Here is an 18842-nt window from a genome sequence, read left to right as displayed (position 1 = left end):
AAAAAGAGAAGTTATAATTTGCTATATTTTACAGAGAGGAACATTTCCATTTTGCACTATTGTTGCTTTACAGTATTTCTGTAGACAAAGTTTTCTACTTTCTACCTCAAATAAGGAAGAGTTTGAAGACGTACTCATGACGGCCTGATGAATTCAGTGCTGAGAAGTGTGACGTTATGGATTGTATGGACTTTTAACAAGTGAGAAAATGGCGGCATAGAAAGGTGAAAATGCAGGACTTGATTTAAATAATGTTTATAACGGGGTTTTTTAAATAAGCATCAACATCTTTCCAATAAGTCATTACTTTTCTCACCAGATTCTGTAAATATAACTCCTCTCAGCAAATTCCCATTTAACCAAATTAAGGGGTTTAAAACAATTATTTAGCAATTTTGTATTTGTAGAAAAATTATGTATTTTTTTTGGAAATGTCAACAGTAAGAAAATGTTATTTTTATTTTTTTAAATAGATTATGTTTGCTTTCTAAAATTTTGAAATTAAATATCTCAACATAATAAAATCGTTGTCTTCTCATGCCTTAAGAGATCTTCTGAAAGTAGCTTGAAATGTCTAATGCACCTTGTTCAGGAGGGAACCAGAATCGTCTACAAATTTTACTTTAGAAAAAAAAAACTTATTTTTTCGTTTAAATGAGAGAATCCAAATGCTGGAATAAGTCTAGCAGATAAAATAGCAGTGTGAACTGAAGGAAGAGGGTGGGGTCATGCTGGGGATTTCACTAACCAAGTTTTTGTCTTTTATCTGGATCAGTGCAGTTTCAGGGGTGGGAGGAGGGAGAACAGAGGGAGTTTGTTTTCAAAAACCTGTTAACATCAACAAAAGGTAAAACACGAATCCCAGAGTTTAATCTTTTTCCCTTATCTTTTGAACAACTTTTTCTTAAACCAGCTTCAATATCCATGCTGTTGGCTGGGCCATCCGTGTTTTACCTATTTCCTTAAAAGGGCAGGGATCCGCCTTTTACCTAGCAAGTACTCTTAATTAAAGATAAATTGAGCAGTAAAGATCGTGGAGGGGCATAATCGAAAGGGATATCTAAGTCCGTTTACGTCCATCTCGCAAGTCGTCCAAAGTAAAAAATAGCTAGACATATTTTCGAAAAATAAGTCCAACTTTTTTTTTCATTTTGAAAATCGTCTAATTATACGTCCTGCTGATCTGATCATCCAAGCTGCTAAATCGTCCATCTTTATACCACATTTTCATCCAAATTTTTGTCCAAGTCCAAAATGCCTAGAACAAGCCCTGATGGACATGGGAGGGGTCTGCAAAGTGATGGACTGCACACCCAGACATGGTACCTTACAGGGCACTGCTGTGAACTTCACAAAAAGGGTACCATATCTTCTCCTCCATTCAGCTCCCTTATAGGTTATGGTGAGCCCCCAAACCACCTCCAGAATCCCCTAGACCCACTTATCTACCACCCCAATAGCCCTTATGGCTGCAGGAGCCACTTATATACCAGTAAAAAAGGGTTTTGGGGTGTATAGGGCAGTGCACATGTTTACATATCAATGAAGTGATTACAGGAGTTTATGGGCATGGGTCCTCCTCTCCATGGGTCCCTAACCCACCCCCAAGATGACTTAAGCTGCCTCTGTGCTGTACAACTAGGCTTTCCTATGCCAGGCGGCCAGGTGATGATGGTCTGGAGGCTGAATTTTAAAGATGTGATTAATATTTTTATGGGGGGGAGGGTTGGTGATCACTGGGATAGTGTGGGGGTCTGTTTTATGTGTTTGAAGTGCTTATCTAGTGAGTTTAGGTGGTTTTTTTGTGACTTAGACCATGTTTTAAATGGTCTAAGTTACAACGTCCAAGTTCCATCGATCGTGGGCTGTATAATTTTCGGTTATACATGCTGTACGAGTAAGTCTAAGCCGGCCCAGGTCCCACCCAACTCCTGCCCTCGACACTCCTCCCGAAACGCCCCGTTTAGCTTTGGTCGTTCAGTGGCACTATGAAGGTCTAGGTCGTTTAGAAATACGTCCAAAACCTGTTTTTAGTATTGGCACTTGGACATTTTTGAGAAATGTTCGTCCAAGTGCCGACTTAGGCCGGTTTTTGGACGTATTTCTCTTTTGATTATGAGCCCCTTAAGGTTTTAAAATTATTGTTTGTCAGATCTTCCTATTATTGGGGATTCCAACATGATCATTACTTCTACTCAAAAATTTTGGGAGACATCTTCTTCACATTCTGCTGTTTATAAAACTAGAAACATTAAACTAGGCAACTCCCAAAACATGTCTTAAGCTATTATTGAGTTTTGCTTAAGAGCTAAGCATTGTTAGTAGAGGCTGATGTTTAGATAGGATAAGGCTATGAAAATTTTTATTTAATTATTTAATTATGATGTAGAGGTTCCCCACCCCCCTCTCCCTTTATGAGGGAGTACTGAAAAGTTCTCAGCCCAACCAATCAAAGGCTAGATTCACTAAGCAAACCGATCATGTACTGCTCAGTTTGCGCTCACTTTCCTACTATGGCTCAATTCACTAACCTTCCTCCAGACCCCATCCGCAACCTATCCGATCTGCGCATGCAAATGAGTAAAAAGGCATGTAAATTTCTTAAGGCATCGATTCATGAAACCATTTCGCCCACACCGACTGGCCTTTCCGTTTCAAAAAGTTTTGACCAGTCGCTTTACATCCTCGCCAACTATTCTTGCTTAGCAACTGCCGCGTGCATGTTAAGAACCCCATTGAAAATATATATCTACCCTGCAAAAAATCCAAAATATATCTAAACTTTAAATATATGTAAACTTTCATGTACATAAACATTAGAAATATTTTTTTATTTTTTTGGAATGCACATAGCGAGCGCGGGAGTCAATCTCAGATTTGTAATGCGCATGGTGAGAAAATTGTGGATTCACCTCGTGCTCTCTTTGCGCATTGTACATTTCATATATCAATGCCAAATTTTTAAAAAAATCTAAAATAACTTTTAAGGGCCAGCTATCCCTCCCCCCTTCCTTCCAGCTAGATTGTTGCATGCATCTGACATCACGCCTTTGATTGCTTCGTGCTTCACCACAGAAAGAGCCGCACAGCCTCCTGGGATTCATATAACAGCGCGTGACCCCAGCGCATTCAACTGCTGTTAACTGTTGTGCCTTCTAGCAACTTAACAGTTCTTTTCCTGAGAGAAATGGACGGCGCTCGTCGGCTGCGCTATCTGCTTCTTTTGGAACACGAGTATGCCGAGGAGAGGTTGGTAAAAACTACAGTTCTTATATTGCATTTTTTTATGACAGGCGGTAGGCGCATTCGGAGCCCGCCAATGACGTCTGCGATTAAACCCCGCCCCATTTCTACGCAATGAAGTCCTAAAGAGCTAGCGCATGCGTTATGTGCTTCAAAACCAACAAGGATACAGTGTGCAGCGCGTCGATCGATGTTACAGTGAGACGTGTGCGCGAATGTGGGCATGTTTACAATTTGATAATTTGCATGGTCAAGCTTTACTGAATCGATTGGCCAGAATGACTCTGAAATGGATAGGACACGAATAGGATCGATTTGTGGACTTTAGTGAATCTAGCCCTAAGTTCCTAAATTCTGAGCATTATTTTACCACTGTAGCTGAAAAGAGTGTTCTCTTGTTTCATTAAGTGCCAATTTGCAGAAACTAAGGGCTAGATTCACTAAAACCCCCTTACCTGTCCGATCCGTGGCCAAGTCTTTCCTGGGTGACCGATCCACCAAGCCTCCTCATGCAAATGACTGCGATTGGAGGCCCACCCCACAGCGACTGCATGAGCGATCCCGACACATGTGCAGACCATCTTCTTTGCGCTTGCTGTCCGTCAACAAAACTTTGCTTTTTTATTTTTTGACTTTGGACTTTTATTTTTTGACTTTTTTACTCACGAGTCTGTGGTTTTAAACCTGCGGGTTTAAAGCGGGGTGCACTGCAACGTGTTCCGGAACAGAACACGCCGTAGTGCAGTCTCACTTTAACCGCAGGTTAAAACCATAGGCTCGCACTTCGGGGAAGGGTGGCTGAGCAGGAGAAGTCGGGGCGGCAAAAGCAGGAGAGGCAGAGAGCAGGGTTTTTTCATGGCTGGGATTTCAGGGCGGCAGAGAGCAGGAAAGGACGTGAGCGACTGGTCCCCAGCAGTTGCTTCTTTTTTGATCGGCCTGCCCAGTTGGTGTTCCTAAACAAGTTTAGTGAATCAAGGCCCTTCCTACTTTGCATACCGTTTCCCCTCATTTGCATACGTGGATCGGATCGGGTGCTATGATAGAGACTTATAAGATCATGAAAGGCATAGAGAAGGTGGAGAACAGATTCTTCAGGCTAGGCGGGCCCACACAAACAAGAGGGCATTCAGAAAAATTGAAAGGAGACAGATTCAAAACGAACGCTAGGAAATTTTTCTTCACTCAGATGGTAGTGGACACCTGGAATACGCTCCCAGAGGAGGTGTTAGGGCAGAGTACAATATTGGGCTTCAAAAAGGGATTGGATGACTTCCTGAAGGATAAGGGGATTGAAGGGTATAGGTACAGGTATTAAATGAATAGGTCACGGACTTGGGGGGCTGCCGCGGGTATGGACTGCTGGACACGATGGACCCCTGGTCTGACCCGGCAGAGGTAATGCTTATGTGCTTATGTGTCTATGAATCGGATCGGGTGCGTGAGGAAGGCTAGTGAATTGGGTCGGGGTCGCAAAGTGGTCAGGACACAATCGGTGGGCTTAGTGAATCTAGCCCTAAATTCTATGCTTTGACATTGTTTCAGATCATTGATTGAACCATATCCACATCATTTTCTCCGTGGTTGGGCTGAGAACTTTTCAGCATGCCTTCTCATTATTGTTGGATAAAAAAAAATAAAGCCAGATTCAGAGCATGGGGAAGGCTTTTGATTCCTAGGATCAAGCTTTATTGGCAAGAATTATCCTGCCTAGGGCTTTTCAGAGGCACTCCAAGGCAGGGAGTTGAGAGGGAGGAAGTAGTACTGCAGGCTGCAGGGTCTGGCTTTATTGTTTGCTTTTTTTGTTTTGTTTTTTATAGTAAGTTGGATCATGGGGTCTGTTTCACTGGAGTGCAGACTTTTCCCAGACAATGAATTTCTGAAATTCTTGGTGTGCTTTTTGTGAGGTGTTTTTTTTTAGGGGGGCTGCAATTGTGCCTTACTTTTTCCACCACTGAATATTTAACACACTTGAGACACAAAAGTGGAGTTTTTTGCCATATGAAGCTTAACTGAGGCTTTTTCTCCACTTTTTTCTTTCCCATTGTGGTTGAGTGAGTGGTGTATGTGTGGCCTTGCAGTGTTCCATTTAGGGCACATTTAGAACTGGTCTCTTCAAGATTCCCTGGATCTAACCTTATTGGCAAGAATCAACCATGCGATTCAGTGCAGCCCAAGGCAGATACAACACAGATGAAGAGATGAAATCCAAGAGAGCTTGAAGAAAAGATAAGGGCTCCTTTTACAAAGCCGCGCCAGGGCCTTAATGCGTGGAATAGCGCGCGCTAGCCGCTACCACCTCCCTTTAAGCAGGCGGTAGATTTTTGGCTAGCGCATGCTAATCCGGTGCGTGCGTTAAAAAGGAGCCCTGAATAAAGAAAGAAGACAAGAAAAAACATTTAAACACCGCAGAGTCACGCAAACACAAACCACACATGTACTTACCCAGCAGACTCTGAATTCTGATTTCAGAAAAAAAAAAAAACCCCCAGTAAAAGAGAACAAAAATATATCTCAAAGAATACTTAACCTGTAATTGAATTTGAAGCAAAGTCTGATAGTAATTTTGTTTACATAATTCTTATCTGAAAGTGTATGGAAAACTTTGCTCCATTATTCTGTAAAAGTCAACAGGCGGTCAGAAAGATTTGTTAATTTATACAACTGACCAGTTCTAGAATAGAAAGAGTAAGAACATCTAACTATCTAACCCCCTCCTTACAAAGCCACGCTAGCGTTTTTAGCACCGATCTCATATGAATTCTATGAGTGTCAGAGCTGTTACCGAGGCAGCCGGCGTTAAAAACACTAAAAGTCACTGCTTGAAAAATTCACTGTATAAAGATATAATCATAGGTCTTTGTGCACTAAGTCCTAATGCACAGTCTGATGCAAAGAACTCTGCTCAGAGATATGAAGGCAAAGTGTTCCGCCTCACCCACCAATCATTGCAGTGTTCAGTTATATCCAATGTTTAAAGTGCTAAACTGTTGTGTTGCTAGCTGCTAAAGCAATAGCAAAAATCAAAGAAATTTTGCTGGTTGCTTAGGCTTTTCTTCAAAAATAGACTTAAGAAATTTATGGGACTTAAAATATTGATTTTTCCAGATCTGGCTCGAGAAACACAAAAAAGGAGACGTGAATTTCTTCTTTTGAAACCAGGGGTTATAGCTTTGGGGGCGACTTTTTATCTTCGACACCCTTGTAAATGTGTTATACAATATAGTATGAAAAAAATATGTTTTCTTTGATCCAAGCCAGTTGACAACATTTTTGTCTACAGCACCTCAGGTTTAAGGGGGAATAAGAGGATAATTGATTTTTGTTGACCTGTCTCTGCCTAAAGGGCCTATTTTCTTTTATATAACAACTTAGTTTGTTTAAATTACTTTAATCATCCGCTTTCCATGCCTTGGATCCATATAGTGGACTAGAGTTGAAGTTAAGCTATAATGATTTTTCTTGTAAAAAGTCTGGGAGTAGAAATGTTTATATTAGTACTTTATTGGCTTATCTTTATTTTTCTGTACAAGTGATACTTGAATTGTAAATTGAAAATATAAATAAATAAATAAATAAATTTAAAAAAAAAAAGAAATTTTGCACTTATCTTTGAAAAATAGCTGGTTCCGACGTGGCACGTTTCGAGTCTGCGTCAGGGAACCGACACAACAATTAAAGTTATAGATTGATTTTTGCTATTGCTTTAGCAGCTAGCAACACAACAGTTTAGCACTTTAAACATTGGATATAACTGAACACTGCAATGATTGGTGGGTGAGGCGGAACACTTTGCCTTCATATCTCTGAGCAGAGTTCTTTGCATCAGACTGTGCATTAGGACTTAGTGCACAAAGACCTATGATTATATCTTTATACAGTGAATTTTTCAAGCAGTGACTTTTTTCTTTTTCCAAATTGTCTCTTTTAGTCACTCTATGGTATCTATTTAGAGTTTATTACCTCTCCAGTATTTTTTGACTGGGCGTTAAAAACACTAGCATGACTTTGTAAAGGAGGGAGTAAGTGAACATTGAAAGTTTTTAATCAGAACACATTTTTTTTTTTTTAACTTTATAAATTTTCAAATATTAACAGTGCAACACACAGGTATAAGAAAAGCACATTACAGATATTCAACTTACAGGGATACTGTCCCCGGTGCGGGAGGAATGGGCGGTGGGGAGGGTTGCAGACCATTGGACCTCATTCGTTTTCGGCCTCCGTATGCGCAGAAGAAACCACTTCTGACTCCTACTGCGCATGCGAAGCCACGGAGCTACAGATCACGGATCACGCAGGTAGGAGTGCGCATGCGCACTTAGGATTTTATTATTAGTGTTGTTCTAAAGATGCTTCCTTGTGTTGTGCTAACATGATAGGTGCCATCAGCTCACGTTTGAGTCATAGTGACTTGATTAGCATCAAGTTTTCATGGCAGAATACTGAAGTAGATTGCTGAACCTTTCCCTATGAAGACAAAGCAAGTCTGGGACTAATGTCCCTTCCCCATGAACTCCCCTAGAACTACCTTGACTCTCTCATGGTCTAGAGGGTAGGGGTGGGGGAGTGGTTGTGCATGTAGGAGCGGTGCACACTTGCTCCTGCCCTGTTGCAGGTCTGATCTACTTGCTATGGGTTACAGCATGCCCTTATGCTGAAACCGGAGAGGAAGGTCTGATTCTTTTTCATATGTTAGAACCTATTAAAAAAAGGGTTGCCCATCCAACCGCTGACCCCAGCACAGTCTGCTTAGGTTCTGAAGTGAAGTCCACAAATATCCAGTTAAAACACCGCCTCTCTGAACATTTAGAGTGATTTAAGCAGGCAGGAGAGATTCTGGGTCATTTAAATCACGCTGAGCCACTTAACTTATGATATCTAGCAGCAATAAACTAGACAGTGCTGCTGAATAACATCTTTGACCACCAATGTCAAAAGTGTGCAGGTCAAAGGTGGTACCAGGGCAGCACTAGGGAAGAACTGGAAATTGTTCAGGTGTGACAATATTCATTGCTGGGACCCAGAAAGCTAGGCCAGCCAAAGTTAAAACAACTTTTGATCTCTCCTAACTATAGCCAGTCTAACTATGCAGGTCCTGGCACAGAATATCTGTTGGGACTTGCATAACCTTTTTATTTTTAGCTCCCCAATCCCTAAAAAAAAAGCCCCCTCTTTTCTTTTCCCTTTCCCCTGCCTGTGAGTTACAAACCCCCTCCCCTCAGTATGACTCTGATCTCCTTCATCTTGGTTAGCGTCTGGACCTACCTGATATGCCTGGTGGTCCAGGGGGATCGATGGGAGCAGGAACGAAGGCCACTCGCTCCTGCCCTTTGCAGCTTCTAAAAGAAAAAGGCTGCTGCAACCTCTCCCAGCAACCTTGTGGAGCTACAAGGGAGGATGGGGATAGTTCTGGCAGGAGAGAACATAAGAACATAAGCAGTGCCTCCGCTGGGTCAGACCATAGGTCCATCCTGCCCGGCAGTCCGCTCCCGCGGCGGCCCAAACAGGTCACGACCTGTCTGAATCACCAGAAGGGGCTCCCTTGCCACCTTAGTTTCCCATTGAGTCCTATCTTCCCATCGAAGTCCTAACCCTCCGGTCTTGCACATGCACAACCTGGTTGGCTTTCTATACTTATTACCTGGTTGGCTTTCTATACTTATTACCTGGTTGGCTTTCTATACTTATTACCTGGTTAGCTTTCTATACTTGTATTACATCCCAGCACCTCTCTCAGTATCCCACGATCCCTTTATCCCTCAGGAATCCGTCCAGTCTCTGTTTGAATCCCTGTACCGTACTCTGCCTGATCACTTCCTCCGGTAGCGCATTCCAAGTGTCCACGACCCTTTGGGTGAAGAAAAACTTTCTTGCATTCGTTCTGAACCTATCTCCCTTCAGTTTCTCCGAATGCCCCCTCGTACCTGTTGTCCCCTTCAGTCTGAAGAATCTGTCCCTATCCACCCTCTCTATGCCCCTCATGATTTTGAAGGTCTCTATCATATCACCCTGAGCCTCCTCTTTTCCAGAGAGAAGAGCCCCAGCCTATCCAACCTCTCGGCGTATGGGCAGTGTTCCAGCCCTTTTACCAGTTTCGTTGCTCTCCTTTGGACTCTCTCAAGTATCGCCATGTCCTTCTTGAGGTGTGGTGACCAATACTGAACGCAGTATTCCAGATGTGGACGCACCATCGCTCGATACAATGGCATGATGACTTCCCGCGTCCTGGTTGTTATGCCCCTCTTTATGATGCCCAGCATCCTGTTGGCTTTTTTCGAGGCTGCTGCGCACTGTGCAGATGGCTTCAGTGATGGATCCACCAGCACACCCAAGTCTCTCTCAAGTCTGCTGTCTCCCAACAATGCCCCCCCAATTTGTAGTTGAACAACGGGTTCTTTTTCCCTATATGCATGACCTTGCATTTTTCCACGTTAAAGCGCATTTGCCATTTGTTTGCCCAGTCTTCCAGCTTGTCCAGGTCCCTTTGCAGGTCCTCACACTCCTCCCTGGACCTAACTCTGCTGCACAGTTTGGTATCGTCTGCAAATTTTATAACCTCGCACTTTGCCTCCTTTTCCAGGTCATTGATAAATATGTTGAAGAGTAACGGCCCCAGCACCGATCCCTGTGGCACACCGCTTGTGACTCCACGCCAGTCAGAATATTGGCCCTTCACTCCGACCCTCTGCAGTCTACCCGACAACCAGTGCTTGATCCATCTATGCACATCCCCTCCCACCCCGTGGTTCCACAGCTTCCTAAGCAGCCTTTCATGTGGCACCTTGTCTTTATGAACCATTTTTGATAAAAACACACCCAAGAGATAAATGCACAAAACAAGCCATTGAAATGTAGAAGGGGGGCAGTATTTTTAGTAGCAGAGCAGTGCAGTGGGGTACCCTAGGGGGCACTGCAGTGAATTTCATATAAAAAGGCCCAGGTCCAGATCTCACCATAACCCTCTTATATTATATGGTGAGCCCTGCTGCCACCAGCTTGCCTCAGAAGCCACCTCTCTTCTGATTCTGCCTCTGTGGGAACAGGTAGTTGCTGCAGAGAGGTGGCTTCTGGTGCAGGCCGGCGAAAGCAGGCTCACCTTGTTGCTGCTGCCAGCTGCTCGAAGATTAAATTACAGCGGCCAGGCCAGGGAGGAGATAGGTGGGGAAGTCGGGAGCTAGAGAGGTTGTGAGGGGAAGCAGCATTGGAGATCAGAGGAGGGGGAGGGGAGGGTACTGGATAAACAGCATGAAAGGAAGGAGGGAAGGCTGAAGAAGCATTATGGAAAGGAGAGGGGTGCTGGAGAAAAGAATATGTCATAGGGTAGTGCTGGATGAGAGGGAAGAGACAGAAACAGCAGAAGAGGAGGTTGGAAGGAGAGAGAGGGGCAATTAGACCACCATCTTGCCCATATTCTATCAACAATGCCTGATTATAAAACCTTCCGAAGAAAAATAAAGATCCTGCTCTTCAGAAACTTTGTCAAGACTAGCATCCCTTAACCAGTCTGAGACACAGTCTTATAATTAACACCTGATCCTGTAATTCGCCTGGAAATATCCAGCTTACCTCTTTTGTAATCTACCTAGAATTGTGAGGTTAAGGTGGAATAAAAATCATCAATGTAATGTACTCTGGGCTGGGGATGGGGGGTTGGAAGGAGAAAGAAAGAAAGAAGCACCCACAGAAGAGGGGGTTGTAACAAGAAAGAGAGAGAGAGAGAAGCACCCATGGGGGAGGAGGGTTGGAGGAACAGAGTATTAAAAGGGTACAGAGGATGGGAAAGGGACCAAGAAAATGCATGGAGAGTGGGCGGGGCTATGAGTAGTGTGTGGGTAGGGCAGGGGTGTCAAAGTCCCTCCTCGAGGGCTGCAATCCAGGTTTTCAGGATTTCCCCAATGAATATGCACGAGATCTATTAGCATACAATGAAAGCAGTGCATGCAAATAGATCTCATGCATATTCATTGGGGAAATACTGAAAACTCGACTGGATTGCGGCCCTTGAGGAGGGACTTTGACACCCCTGGGGTAGGGTCATGTGTTTTCTTTTTTTGTCTTCACAAATATGGTAACACTACTAATATGATTTAAGATAAGTGCATCTTTGCACTGTGGTTCACCTATTCATTCAAACTGGGAGGTATTTTGATGCTAATGATGAGATGACTTTTGTTCACAAAAGATATATGTGTGCTGAACTTTGGGCCACCCTGAGGCTTTTTCATCCTAGTAGTAATGACATTGTATAGTTCCAGTGCAGTCAGCAGTGTTGCCACGCCAATGTTTTTCTGCTTAGATCCATATTTTATTTTTTTTTTAAATTTCTACACCGTTTTAAGCCAAAATGGTTTACAAAATGTTTTTCCATTCAGATTCTTTGTTTTTCATAATGTACTATATTTACATTGATTAAAATCATATTTCTGTATGACAAGGCTAATTTAAATAATAAAGTGCTAGATGAAGCTCTTTGCTATCTCAACTCATTGATGAAATTGATGCCAGTTTGGAAGTAGTAAACTGAAACATTTAAACATAGAGATCTATAGAGGCAAATAGAAACAAGACGTTATCAATGGCATACAATGATAGGCTAAGAAGCGTTCTATGCCATTTTGTCAAAGATTCTTGATTTGTAATTTTTTTGTACATCATAATTTAGTTGACTTGGAATTGCCTTCTTTTTGGACTGAACTGAAACAAGTACTACTGCAGATGGTAATCAGAAGCAAAAATCTGGCCTTCTCTCTGACTTTAAGTGTCAGCTAATGCTGTTACACTTCTCCCTCCATATTCGCTGTGATAGGGGATTACCAGAACCACAAATACAGAAAAACCGTGAATAAATTTTTCATATGTTATTCGCTGTTTTCTATTAAAAACCATCGTGAATATGGTGAAACCACGAATAACATGGTGGGAGACCTGGCCTGTTCCTGAAGGAGAGGCAAAACATGGTGAAGAAAGTGCTGGGAACCAGTGATTTTTTTCTGTAAATCCTTGGAATCAGCGATTTCTCTACGGAAGCTGATGTAATTTGGGGGAGGAGCCAGCAAGCTAAAAACCATGAATAATCGAAACCGCGAATGCTGAAACCATGAATACGGAGGGAGAAGTGTACCACATTCTTCCACCCATGTTGAAACAGTTTTTTCTCAGTTAAATCTGGTGAAAACAAAGAAAATCAATTGGCTAGGTTGTCAATCTGTGACCAACAGACTAATAGCAAATGAGGCTATCAGATATCAAGATACACTTGGAAACCACCAGCATCCATTTTAGAGAATGTTAATGGAGAACAGTCTCATAAACATTATTGTGAGAAATTGGTTAAGAGTTTCATTTTTCACCTGAATGGAAAACAAACCTAAAATTTACTTCCTACTTAACCGAGGGAACTTCTTAAGACCACAATATGCATAAATACAGCTCTGGTAATTGTTGCAGAGTAGATCAATAAGCTAATATACACCCTTAAATTTTTATTTTTTTTTTAACTTTAGGGAACCAATTGACACTTATTAGGGAGCATCCAGCTATCATGAGAGAAGATTTTAAAGTGTCTATAGATCCCTTTCTTGATAGGCTAGACATTCCTCTTTTTGATCTAAATCTTCAAGAGCCTATAATAACCTATTAATGTATGTATGATTTTGGTATTGTTAATCCTTGGAGGCTGATGCACCCAACTGAGCAACATTGCATTTTTTCTACCCTCTGCGTAATACTTATTCCTGTATTATTTTTGCATCTCAAAGTCTCTGATTTCAGCTGACTCGGAAGCTAGTATTTTGCTCATTGTCTTACCAGATCAGGCATATGTTGTTTTAATGAATAATGCTAGTGGAAAGCAGGGTGAAGATTTAATCCAGAATTATTGGCAGATCTGGAGTTCATCCAGCTAATTCAGCAGTCTATTCAAGATTTCTTCCCTTAAAGAGCAGCAATTTAACATAGTCTGGGGTGCTTTTAAAGATTTTCTGAGAGGCATTATCATTAATTTTACAGCTAGGAAGAACAAAGCAAAATAGTCAACAAGTCAAGATACTGAAAGTTGAAATGCGTGCATTGGAGAATCGACATAAAAGGACTGGCAGTAGGAACTTCTGTCCCAATTGTGCATATTCAATTTTGTTGAAGTATCATTTTTTATTAGCTATAAGCAAGGAAAACTAATCCAAAGAAATAACAATGAAAGTACAGCAATATCATGACAAACAATAGGTCTTTAGATCTATTATACCCAACCCTCCAAAATCTTAAGTGGAGATGTGTGTAAACTCAACTTTAAATACGATAAATGCTAACACACCCATTATATTCTATGGATGCGTTAACAATTAGCGTGCACTAATCTTTAGCGCACAGTAAGGGCTCCTTTTATCAAGGTGTGGTAGGCGGTTAACATGCGGAATACCGCACATTCAACCGCCTGCCGCGCTATTCGCTAACGCCTCCATTGACGAGGCATTAGTTTTTTGGCTTGCCGCAGGGGTTAGCGCGTGATGAAATGTCCGATGCGCTAACCCTTGATAAAAGGAGCCCTAAATTGGCTAGTGCGCCATAGTAAAAGACACCCTTAATTAACAATTAATATGAAATACTACTCAGGGGAAACAAGGTAAGTAGACTATTGCTTAATTATTTAAAAATTAGCCATAGGGAAAACAGAATACATATGATTCAGGATGGCTTTTGATGAGTGCAACAGATTATATCAAGGCAGCCTTTTGTGACCGTTTTACAACTGTTAATGTGATAAAATAAAGTGAGTGAAAAAAAAAATATTTTTATGAATCCCATGGACAGCCAGAATGACCACAAAGATGTTTTGTTTTGCTATTTTAATTATGTATATTTGATTGTAATCCGCTTTGTTTAAAGGCAGCATATAAATAATAAATTAGAAACTATGTTCTTGATCATATAAACTCTGATTTGTCCCCGGAAGGCAATTACCAGACAGAAACTGACCTATTTTGGACTTGTGATGAGGGCGAATTCACTAGAAAAGGAGGTGCTACTCGGAATGATCAGTGGTAAAAGGAAGCAGTGGAGACCAAAGGTCCATTGGCTGGATACCATCAAGAATGACAATTAATTGAAAGAAGCTGTGGAAAACGGAAGCATGGCGAAGACTGGCCTACAGAGTATCCAAGGGTCGGACACGACTGAATGGCTAGCAGTAGTAGTAGTTCATAGGTCAATCTTTCCCTAGTAGCCAGTTCCAGGCATTTTGGGCCTAATTCTATATACGTATGGCACCTAAAAATTAAGTGCCAACTAGTATAGTGCTAAGCACAATTCTATAAAAATTAGGTACATTTTATAGAATCACACTTAGCATCACCTAAGCAGCCTTACGTGTCGCTAGGCAGCCTAATTTTTTGGTGCACCCTATTTATGCCAGGGTTTTCTTGGCCTAAATGTATGCACCTTGGTTAGATGCCTACCGGCACCTAAGTCCAAAATAGGCACCTACACGCAAAACGCTCATGATCCGCCCCCTAACTACACCTACTTTGTGATAGGCATTTAAGTGCAATTTACATCAATTACGAGACGCTAATTGTCAATTATTGGTGCTGATTAAGTCTATTAAACAATTACATTAGACATCTATATCGGCTAGGCGTGGACTATGTCGAATTTGCTTGTTTGTAACCATTCAGTTCTCATAGGAGAAAATAATCTTTTCCAAAATCTAGCCGCCACACTTCTAGCTACTAATAACAATCTCTCCAGAACATGCCTAAATTTACCAGGTATTGTCCAGACAGACAATAGTAAGAATTCTGTTAGCGTACAGGGAATATCAGTCCCCATGATATGAGAGAGGGCAACTGCAATTTGTTTTAAAAGCCTTGATTATAGAGCCAATACCACCACATAAATTTTCAGATGGCATGAAACTGTTCAAAGTTGCTAAAATGCCTGTAGACTTGAGTGGAGTAAAACGGGTACAAGTGGATCGATTTTTCACGCTGTCAAAAATGACAAAGACTAGGGGACACTGGATGAAACTACAGGGAAATACTTATAAAACCGATAGGAGGAAATATTTTTTCACTCAGAGAATAGTTAAGCTCTGGAACGCGTTGCCAGAGGATGTGGTAAGAGAGGATAGAATAGCAGGGTTTATGAAAGGTTTGGACAAGTTCCTGGAGGAAAGTCAATAGTCTGCTGCTAAGACAGACATGGGGGGAAGCCACTGCATGGAATGCTGCTACTATTTAGGTTTTTGCCAGGTACTTGTGACTTGTAGCTTCCATGAAGACAAGATACTGGGCTAGATGGACCACTGGTCTGACCCAGTAAGGCTATATGACAAAAAGTACCTTTCTGCTCCCACTAACACAACACAAACCTGAGACATTTGGATCCCAGACTTTAAGCCTTTGGTGCGTAATATACGGTAATCCCTCATTAGTAAGCAGAGAGCTCGATTTAGAGCTTTGAAACTAGGACCCAAAATTGGTTTTAGTCTAGAGGACCCAGGTCTTTGTACCATTCTGGAAATTGTGAAATCAATATTTAAAAAGGTTTAATTAGGCAGAGTCTTGGGTACTGGTGGATGCAAAGATAGCAAAGAAACCAAAACAAAACACACAGAGGACCTAGAATCAGAAAATAATATTAAATATTGAACTAAGGCCAGTACGGTCTGTGTCTGTGTATGGCCGTTTGGTGGGGGATGGGATGGGAAGGGCTTCAGTGGCTGGGAGGGTTTAGATGGGATGGAGTAGGTTTTAACTGAGATTTTGGCAGTTGGAACCCAAGCACAGTATTGGGTAGAGCTTTGGATTTTTGCCCAGAAATAGCTAAGAAAAAAAATTAAAAAATTTTAATTGAATTAGGTTGGGCAGATGGACCATTCGGGTCTTTATCTGCTGTCATCTACTATGTTATGTTACTAACCCCCCCCCCCCCCACACACACACACACAAAACCCCAAAGAGGTGGGAACTAGCCTAATGGTAGAGCTGCTGCCTCTGCACTCAGAGGTTGTAGGATCAAATCCCAGGGCTGCTCCTTGTGATCCTGGCCAAGTCACTTAATCCTCTATTGCCCCAGGTACAAAATAAATACCTGTATATGTGTAAACCACCGAGTGTGGTTGTGTGAACACAAAAAGGCAGTATACAAGTCCACTCCCAATCCTTATATTCAGCCAGCAGTGGTGAGAGTTTTGCTCACCATTGATGGATATTCAAAGCCAGGACTTGTCTAGGTTTCGGCTTTGAATATCTGGTTATTTTTGAGCCAGCTAACACAGAGCCATTTAAGCTGATATTCAGTACATAAGTGGCCAAGTGCTGACTCTGCCCCCAGAACACCCCCAAACATATCTGGCTTTGAGTTTGGAACTAACCATAAATCAGTAGCACTTAGTCAATTAAGTGCCACTTGAAATTACTGACTAGCCCTGACCAAGTGATTTAAACAGTCAATGGCTGGCTAAATTGCTTTGAATATCAGTTCCAAATTACTTTCCAGCCAATATTAAGCACTATTTAACTAGCCAAGAAAGGCATTGACTGGTTAAATAGCACTTAACTGGTTAAATCCAAATATTCAGCACAAGATAAACTGGTTATCTGTGGTAAATATTCAGGTAGTAGATAAAAGTTAACTGACTTTATCATGCAATAACGCTGCCCGGCCAAATTGGGCTTCTCAGATAGCAGTCCTTCCTTTGGCCAATATAAACTTAACTGGCCAGCGCTGAATAATGACTTATTATTATTATTTATTGATTTGATATCCCACTTTTGCCATTCAAGGACCTAAGCTACTTATAGAACCTAAAAATACATAAAAGAAAAGAATGCCAATATCATACAGGAAAGATTAACACACACAATCATCCATACATTCATAGAAACATGATGGCAGATAAAGGCCAAATGGCCAATCTAATCTGCTCATCTGCAGGAACCATTATCTCTTCCTCTCTCCGAGAGATCCCACGTGCCTATCCCAGGCCCTCTTGAATTCAGACACAGTCTCTGTCTCCACCACCTCTTCCGAGAGATTGTTCCTCGCATCTACCACCCTTTCCGTAAAAAAATATTTCCTCAGATTACTCTGGAGTCTATCACTTCTTAACTTCATCCTATGCCCTCTCATTGCAGAGTTTCCTTTCAAATGAAAGAGACTCGACTCATGCACATTTATATTACATAGGTATATAAACGAGTCTGTAATTTAAATACCTACGTAATATAAATGTGCATTTAAATACCTACGTACGGTAATATAAATGTCCATCATAAAATACAATACAATACAAATTCTCGGTTACAATTATCTTTGGCTTTACATTTCCTATACCTATAGCTGTCTGTCTGTATAGGAAAACCCCTGCAAATCCCAGCCAAACCTCACACAGTTTGTGAAAAGAGATGTTTTTAATAAAGTCTTAAGGAGGCTAAAAATAAACCGAGTATTCAATGCCAGTCACCGAAAATGACCTGGAATTGAATATGCATGATCACTGCCAACCACAGGCGTTAGCCAGCCTGCTTCCTACGGCCAATTTGTCTCTGTTTATAGTTATTAGTTTCACTTTTGTTCTCAGTGCTGTGCTAAAATCTGGAGACACCCCACCTGATATTCAGCCTGTGATGGTAAACGTAGGGTTGCCAGTTTTTCCAATTGGAAAATCTGGATCCCTAGACCAACACCCTCAGGCCCATCAAGTTCCACCCATCCCCACCCTATAACGCCCTAATCCCGCCCCTGCACCCAGTCCTGCCCTAGCCCCCCCCCCCCCCCCGCCTGCTCTTGTCGGGCAGGGAGGAAGTCCGTGCATAGGCGGAGGCCACGTGATGATGTTACATGTCACATGTGTGTGTGTGACATCATCGCGTGGCATCTGTGCATGCACGGATTTCCTCCCTGCCCGTCGCGATTTGAGAAGGCTTTTCAAAACCCGGACAAAGTGCCAGGTTTTGAAAAGCTGTCCAGGGAAATCTGGACGTCTGGCAACCCTAGGTCAGCGGCATCCATAGGCTCACATCCATAGGCTGAACTGATCCTGGCTAGTCAAAACTGAGGCATGCACAGCTCCTGGCATTGAATATCTGTGCCTCAGCAGTTACTTGAAAGTTAACCAGACCCCAATCAATATTTAGACAGGGCCCAGTTAACTAAACCACATAAGTAAGGACAACAGCACACACACTGGACTGATAACACCAATAATTGTAATAGACTCTTGATGCAGGCCTTTTGTGCCATAACACAGCTAAGCTTCCTTAAGGTAAATAATTAATATTAATCTCTGGTAACTTGGCGAGGTTACACCTTGAATTATCGGAGGAGGGTTTTTGCAGGTTTTTATAATGGTATATGTAAATGATATGAACAGTTGTTCTGTATGTTTGTAGGAATGAATGGCCTTGAAAAACTTCATAGTAAAACATGTTGGCAAAGTTATCCCTGAAAGGAAGACCACATATAAGATAAGTCACTTATTTAAGCAATGCTAAACCACTTATTTATATATTTAAACAGTATTGTTAATACAAATAAGATCCGGTGAGGAAGCAGCACTTAAAGCCTAAGACAATGAATTAAAGGAGTCTAATAAGGTG

Source organism: Geotrypetes seraphini, chromosome 13 (genome assembly GCF_902459505.1).
Source record: "Geotrypetes seraphini chromosome 13, aGeoSer1.1, whole genome shotgun sequence".
Classification (NCBI taxonomy): Eukaryota; Metazoa; Chordata; class Amphibia; order Gymnophiona; family Dermophiidae; genus Geotrypetes; species Geotrypetes seraphini.
This window is presented reverse-complemented; position numbering follows the sequence as displayed.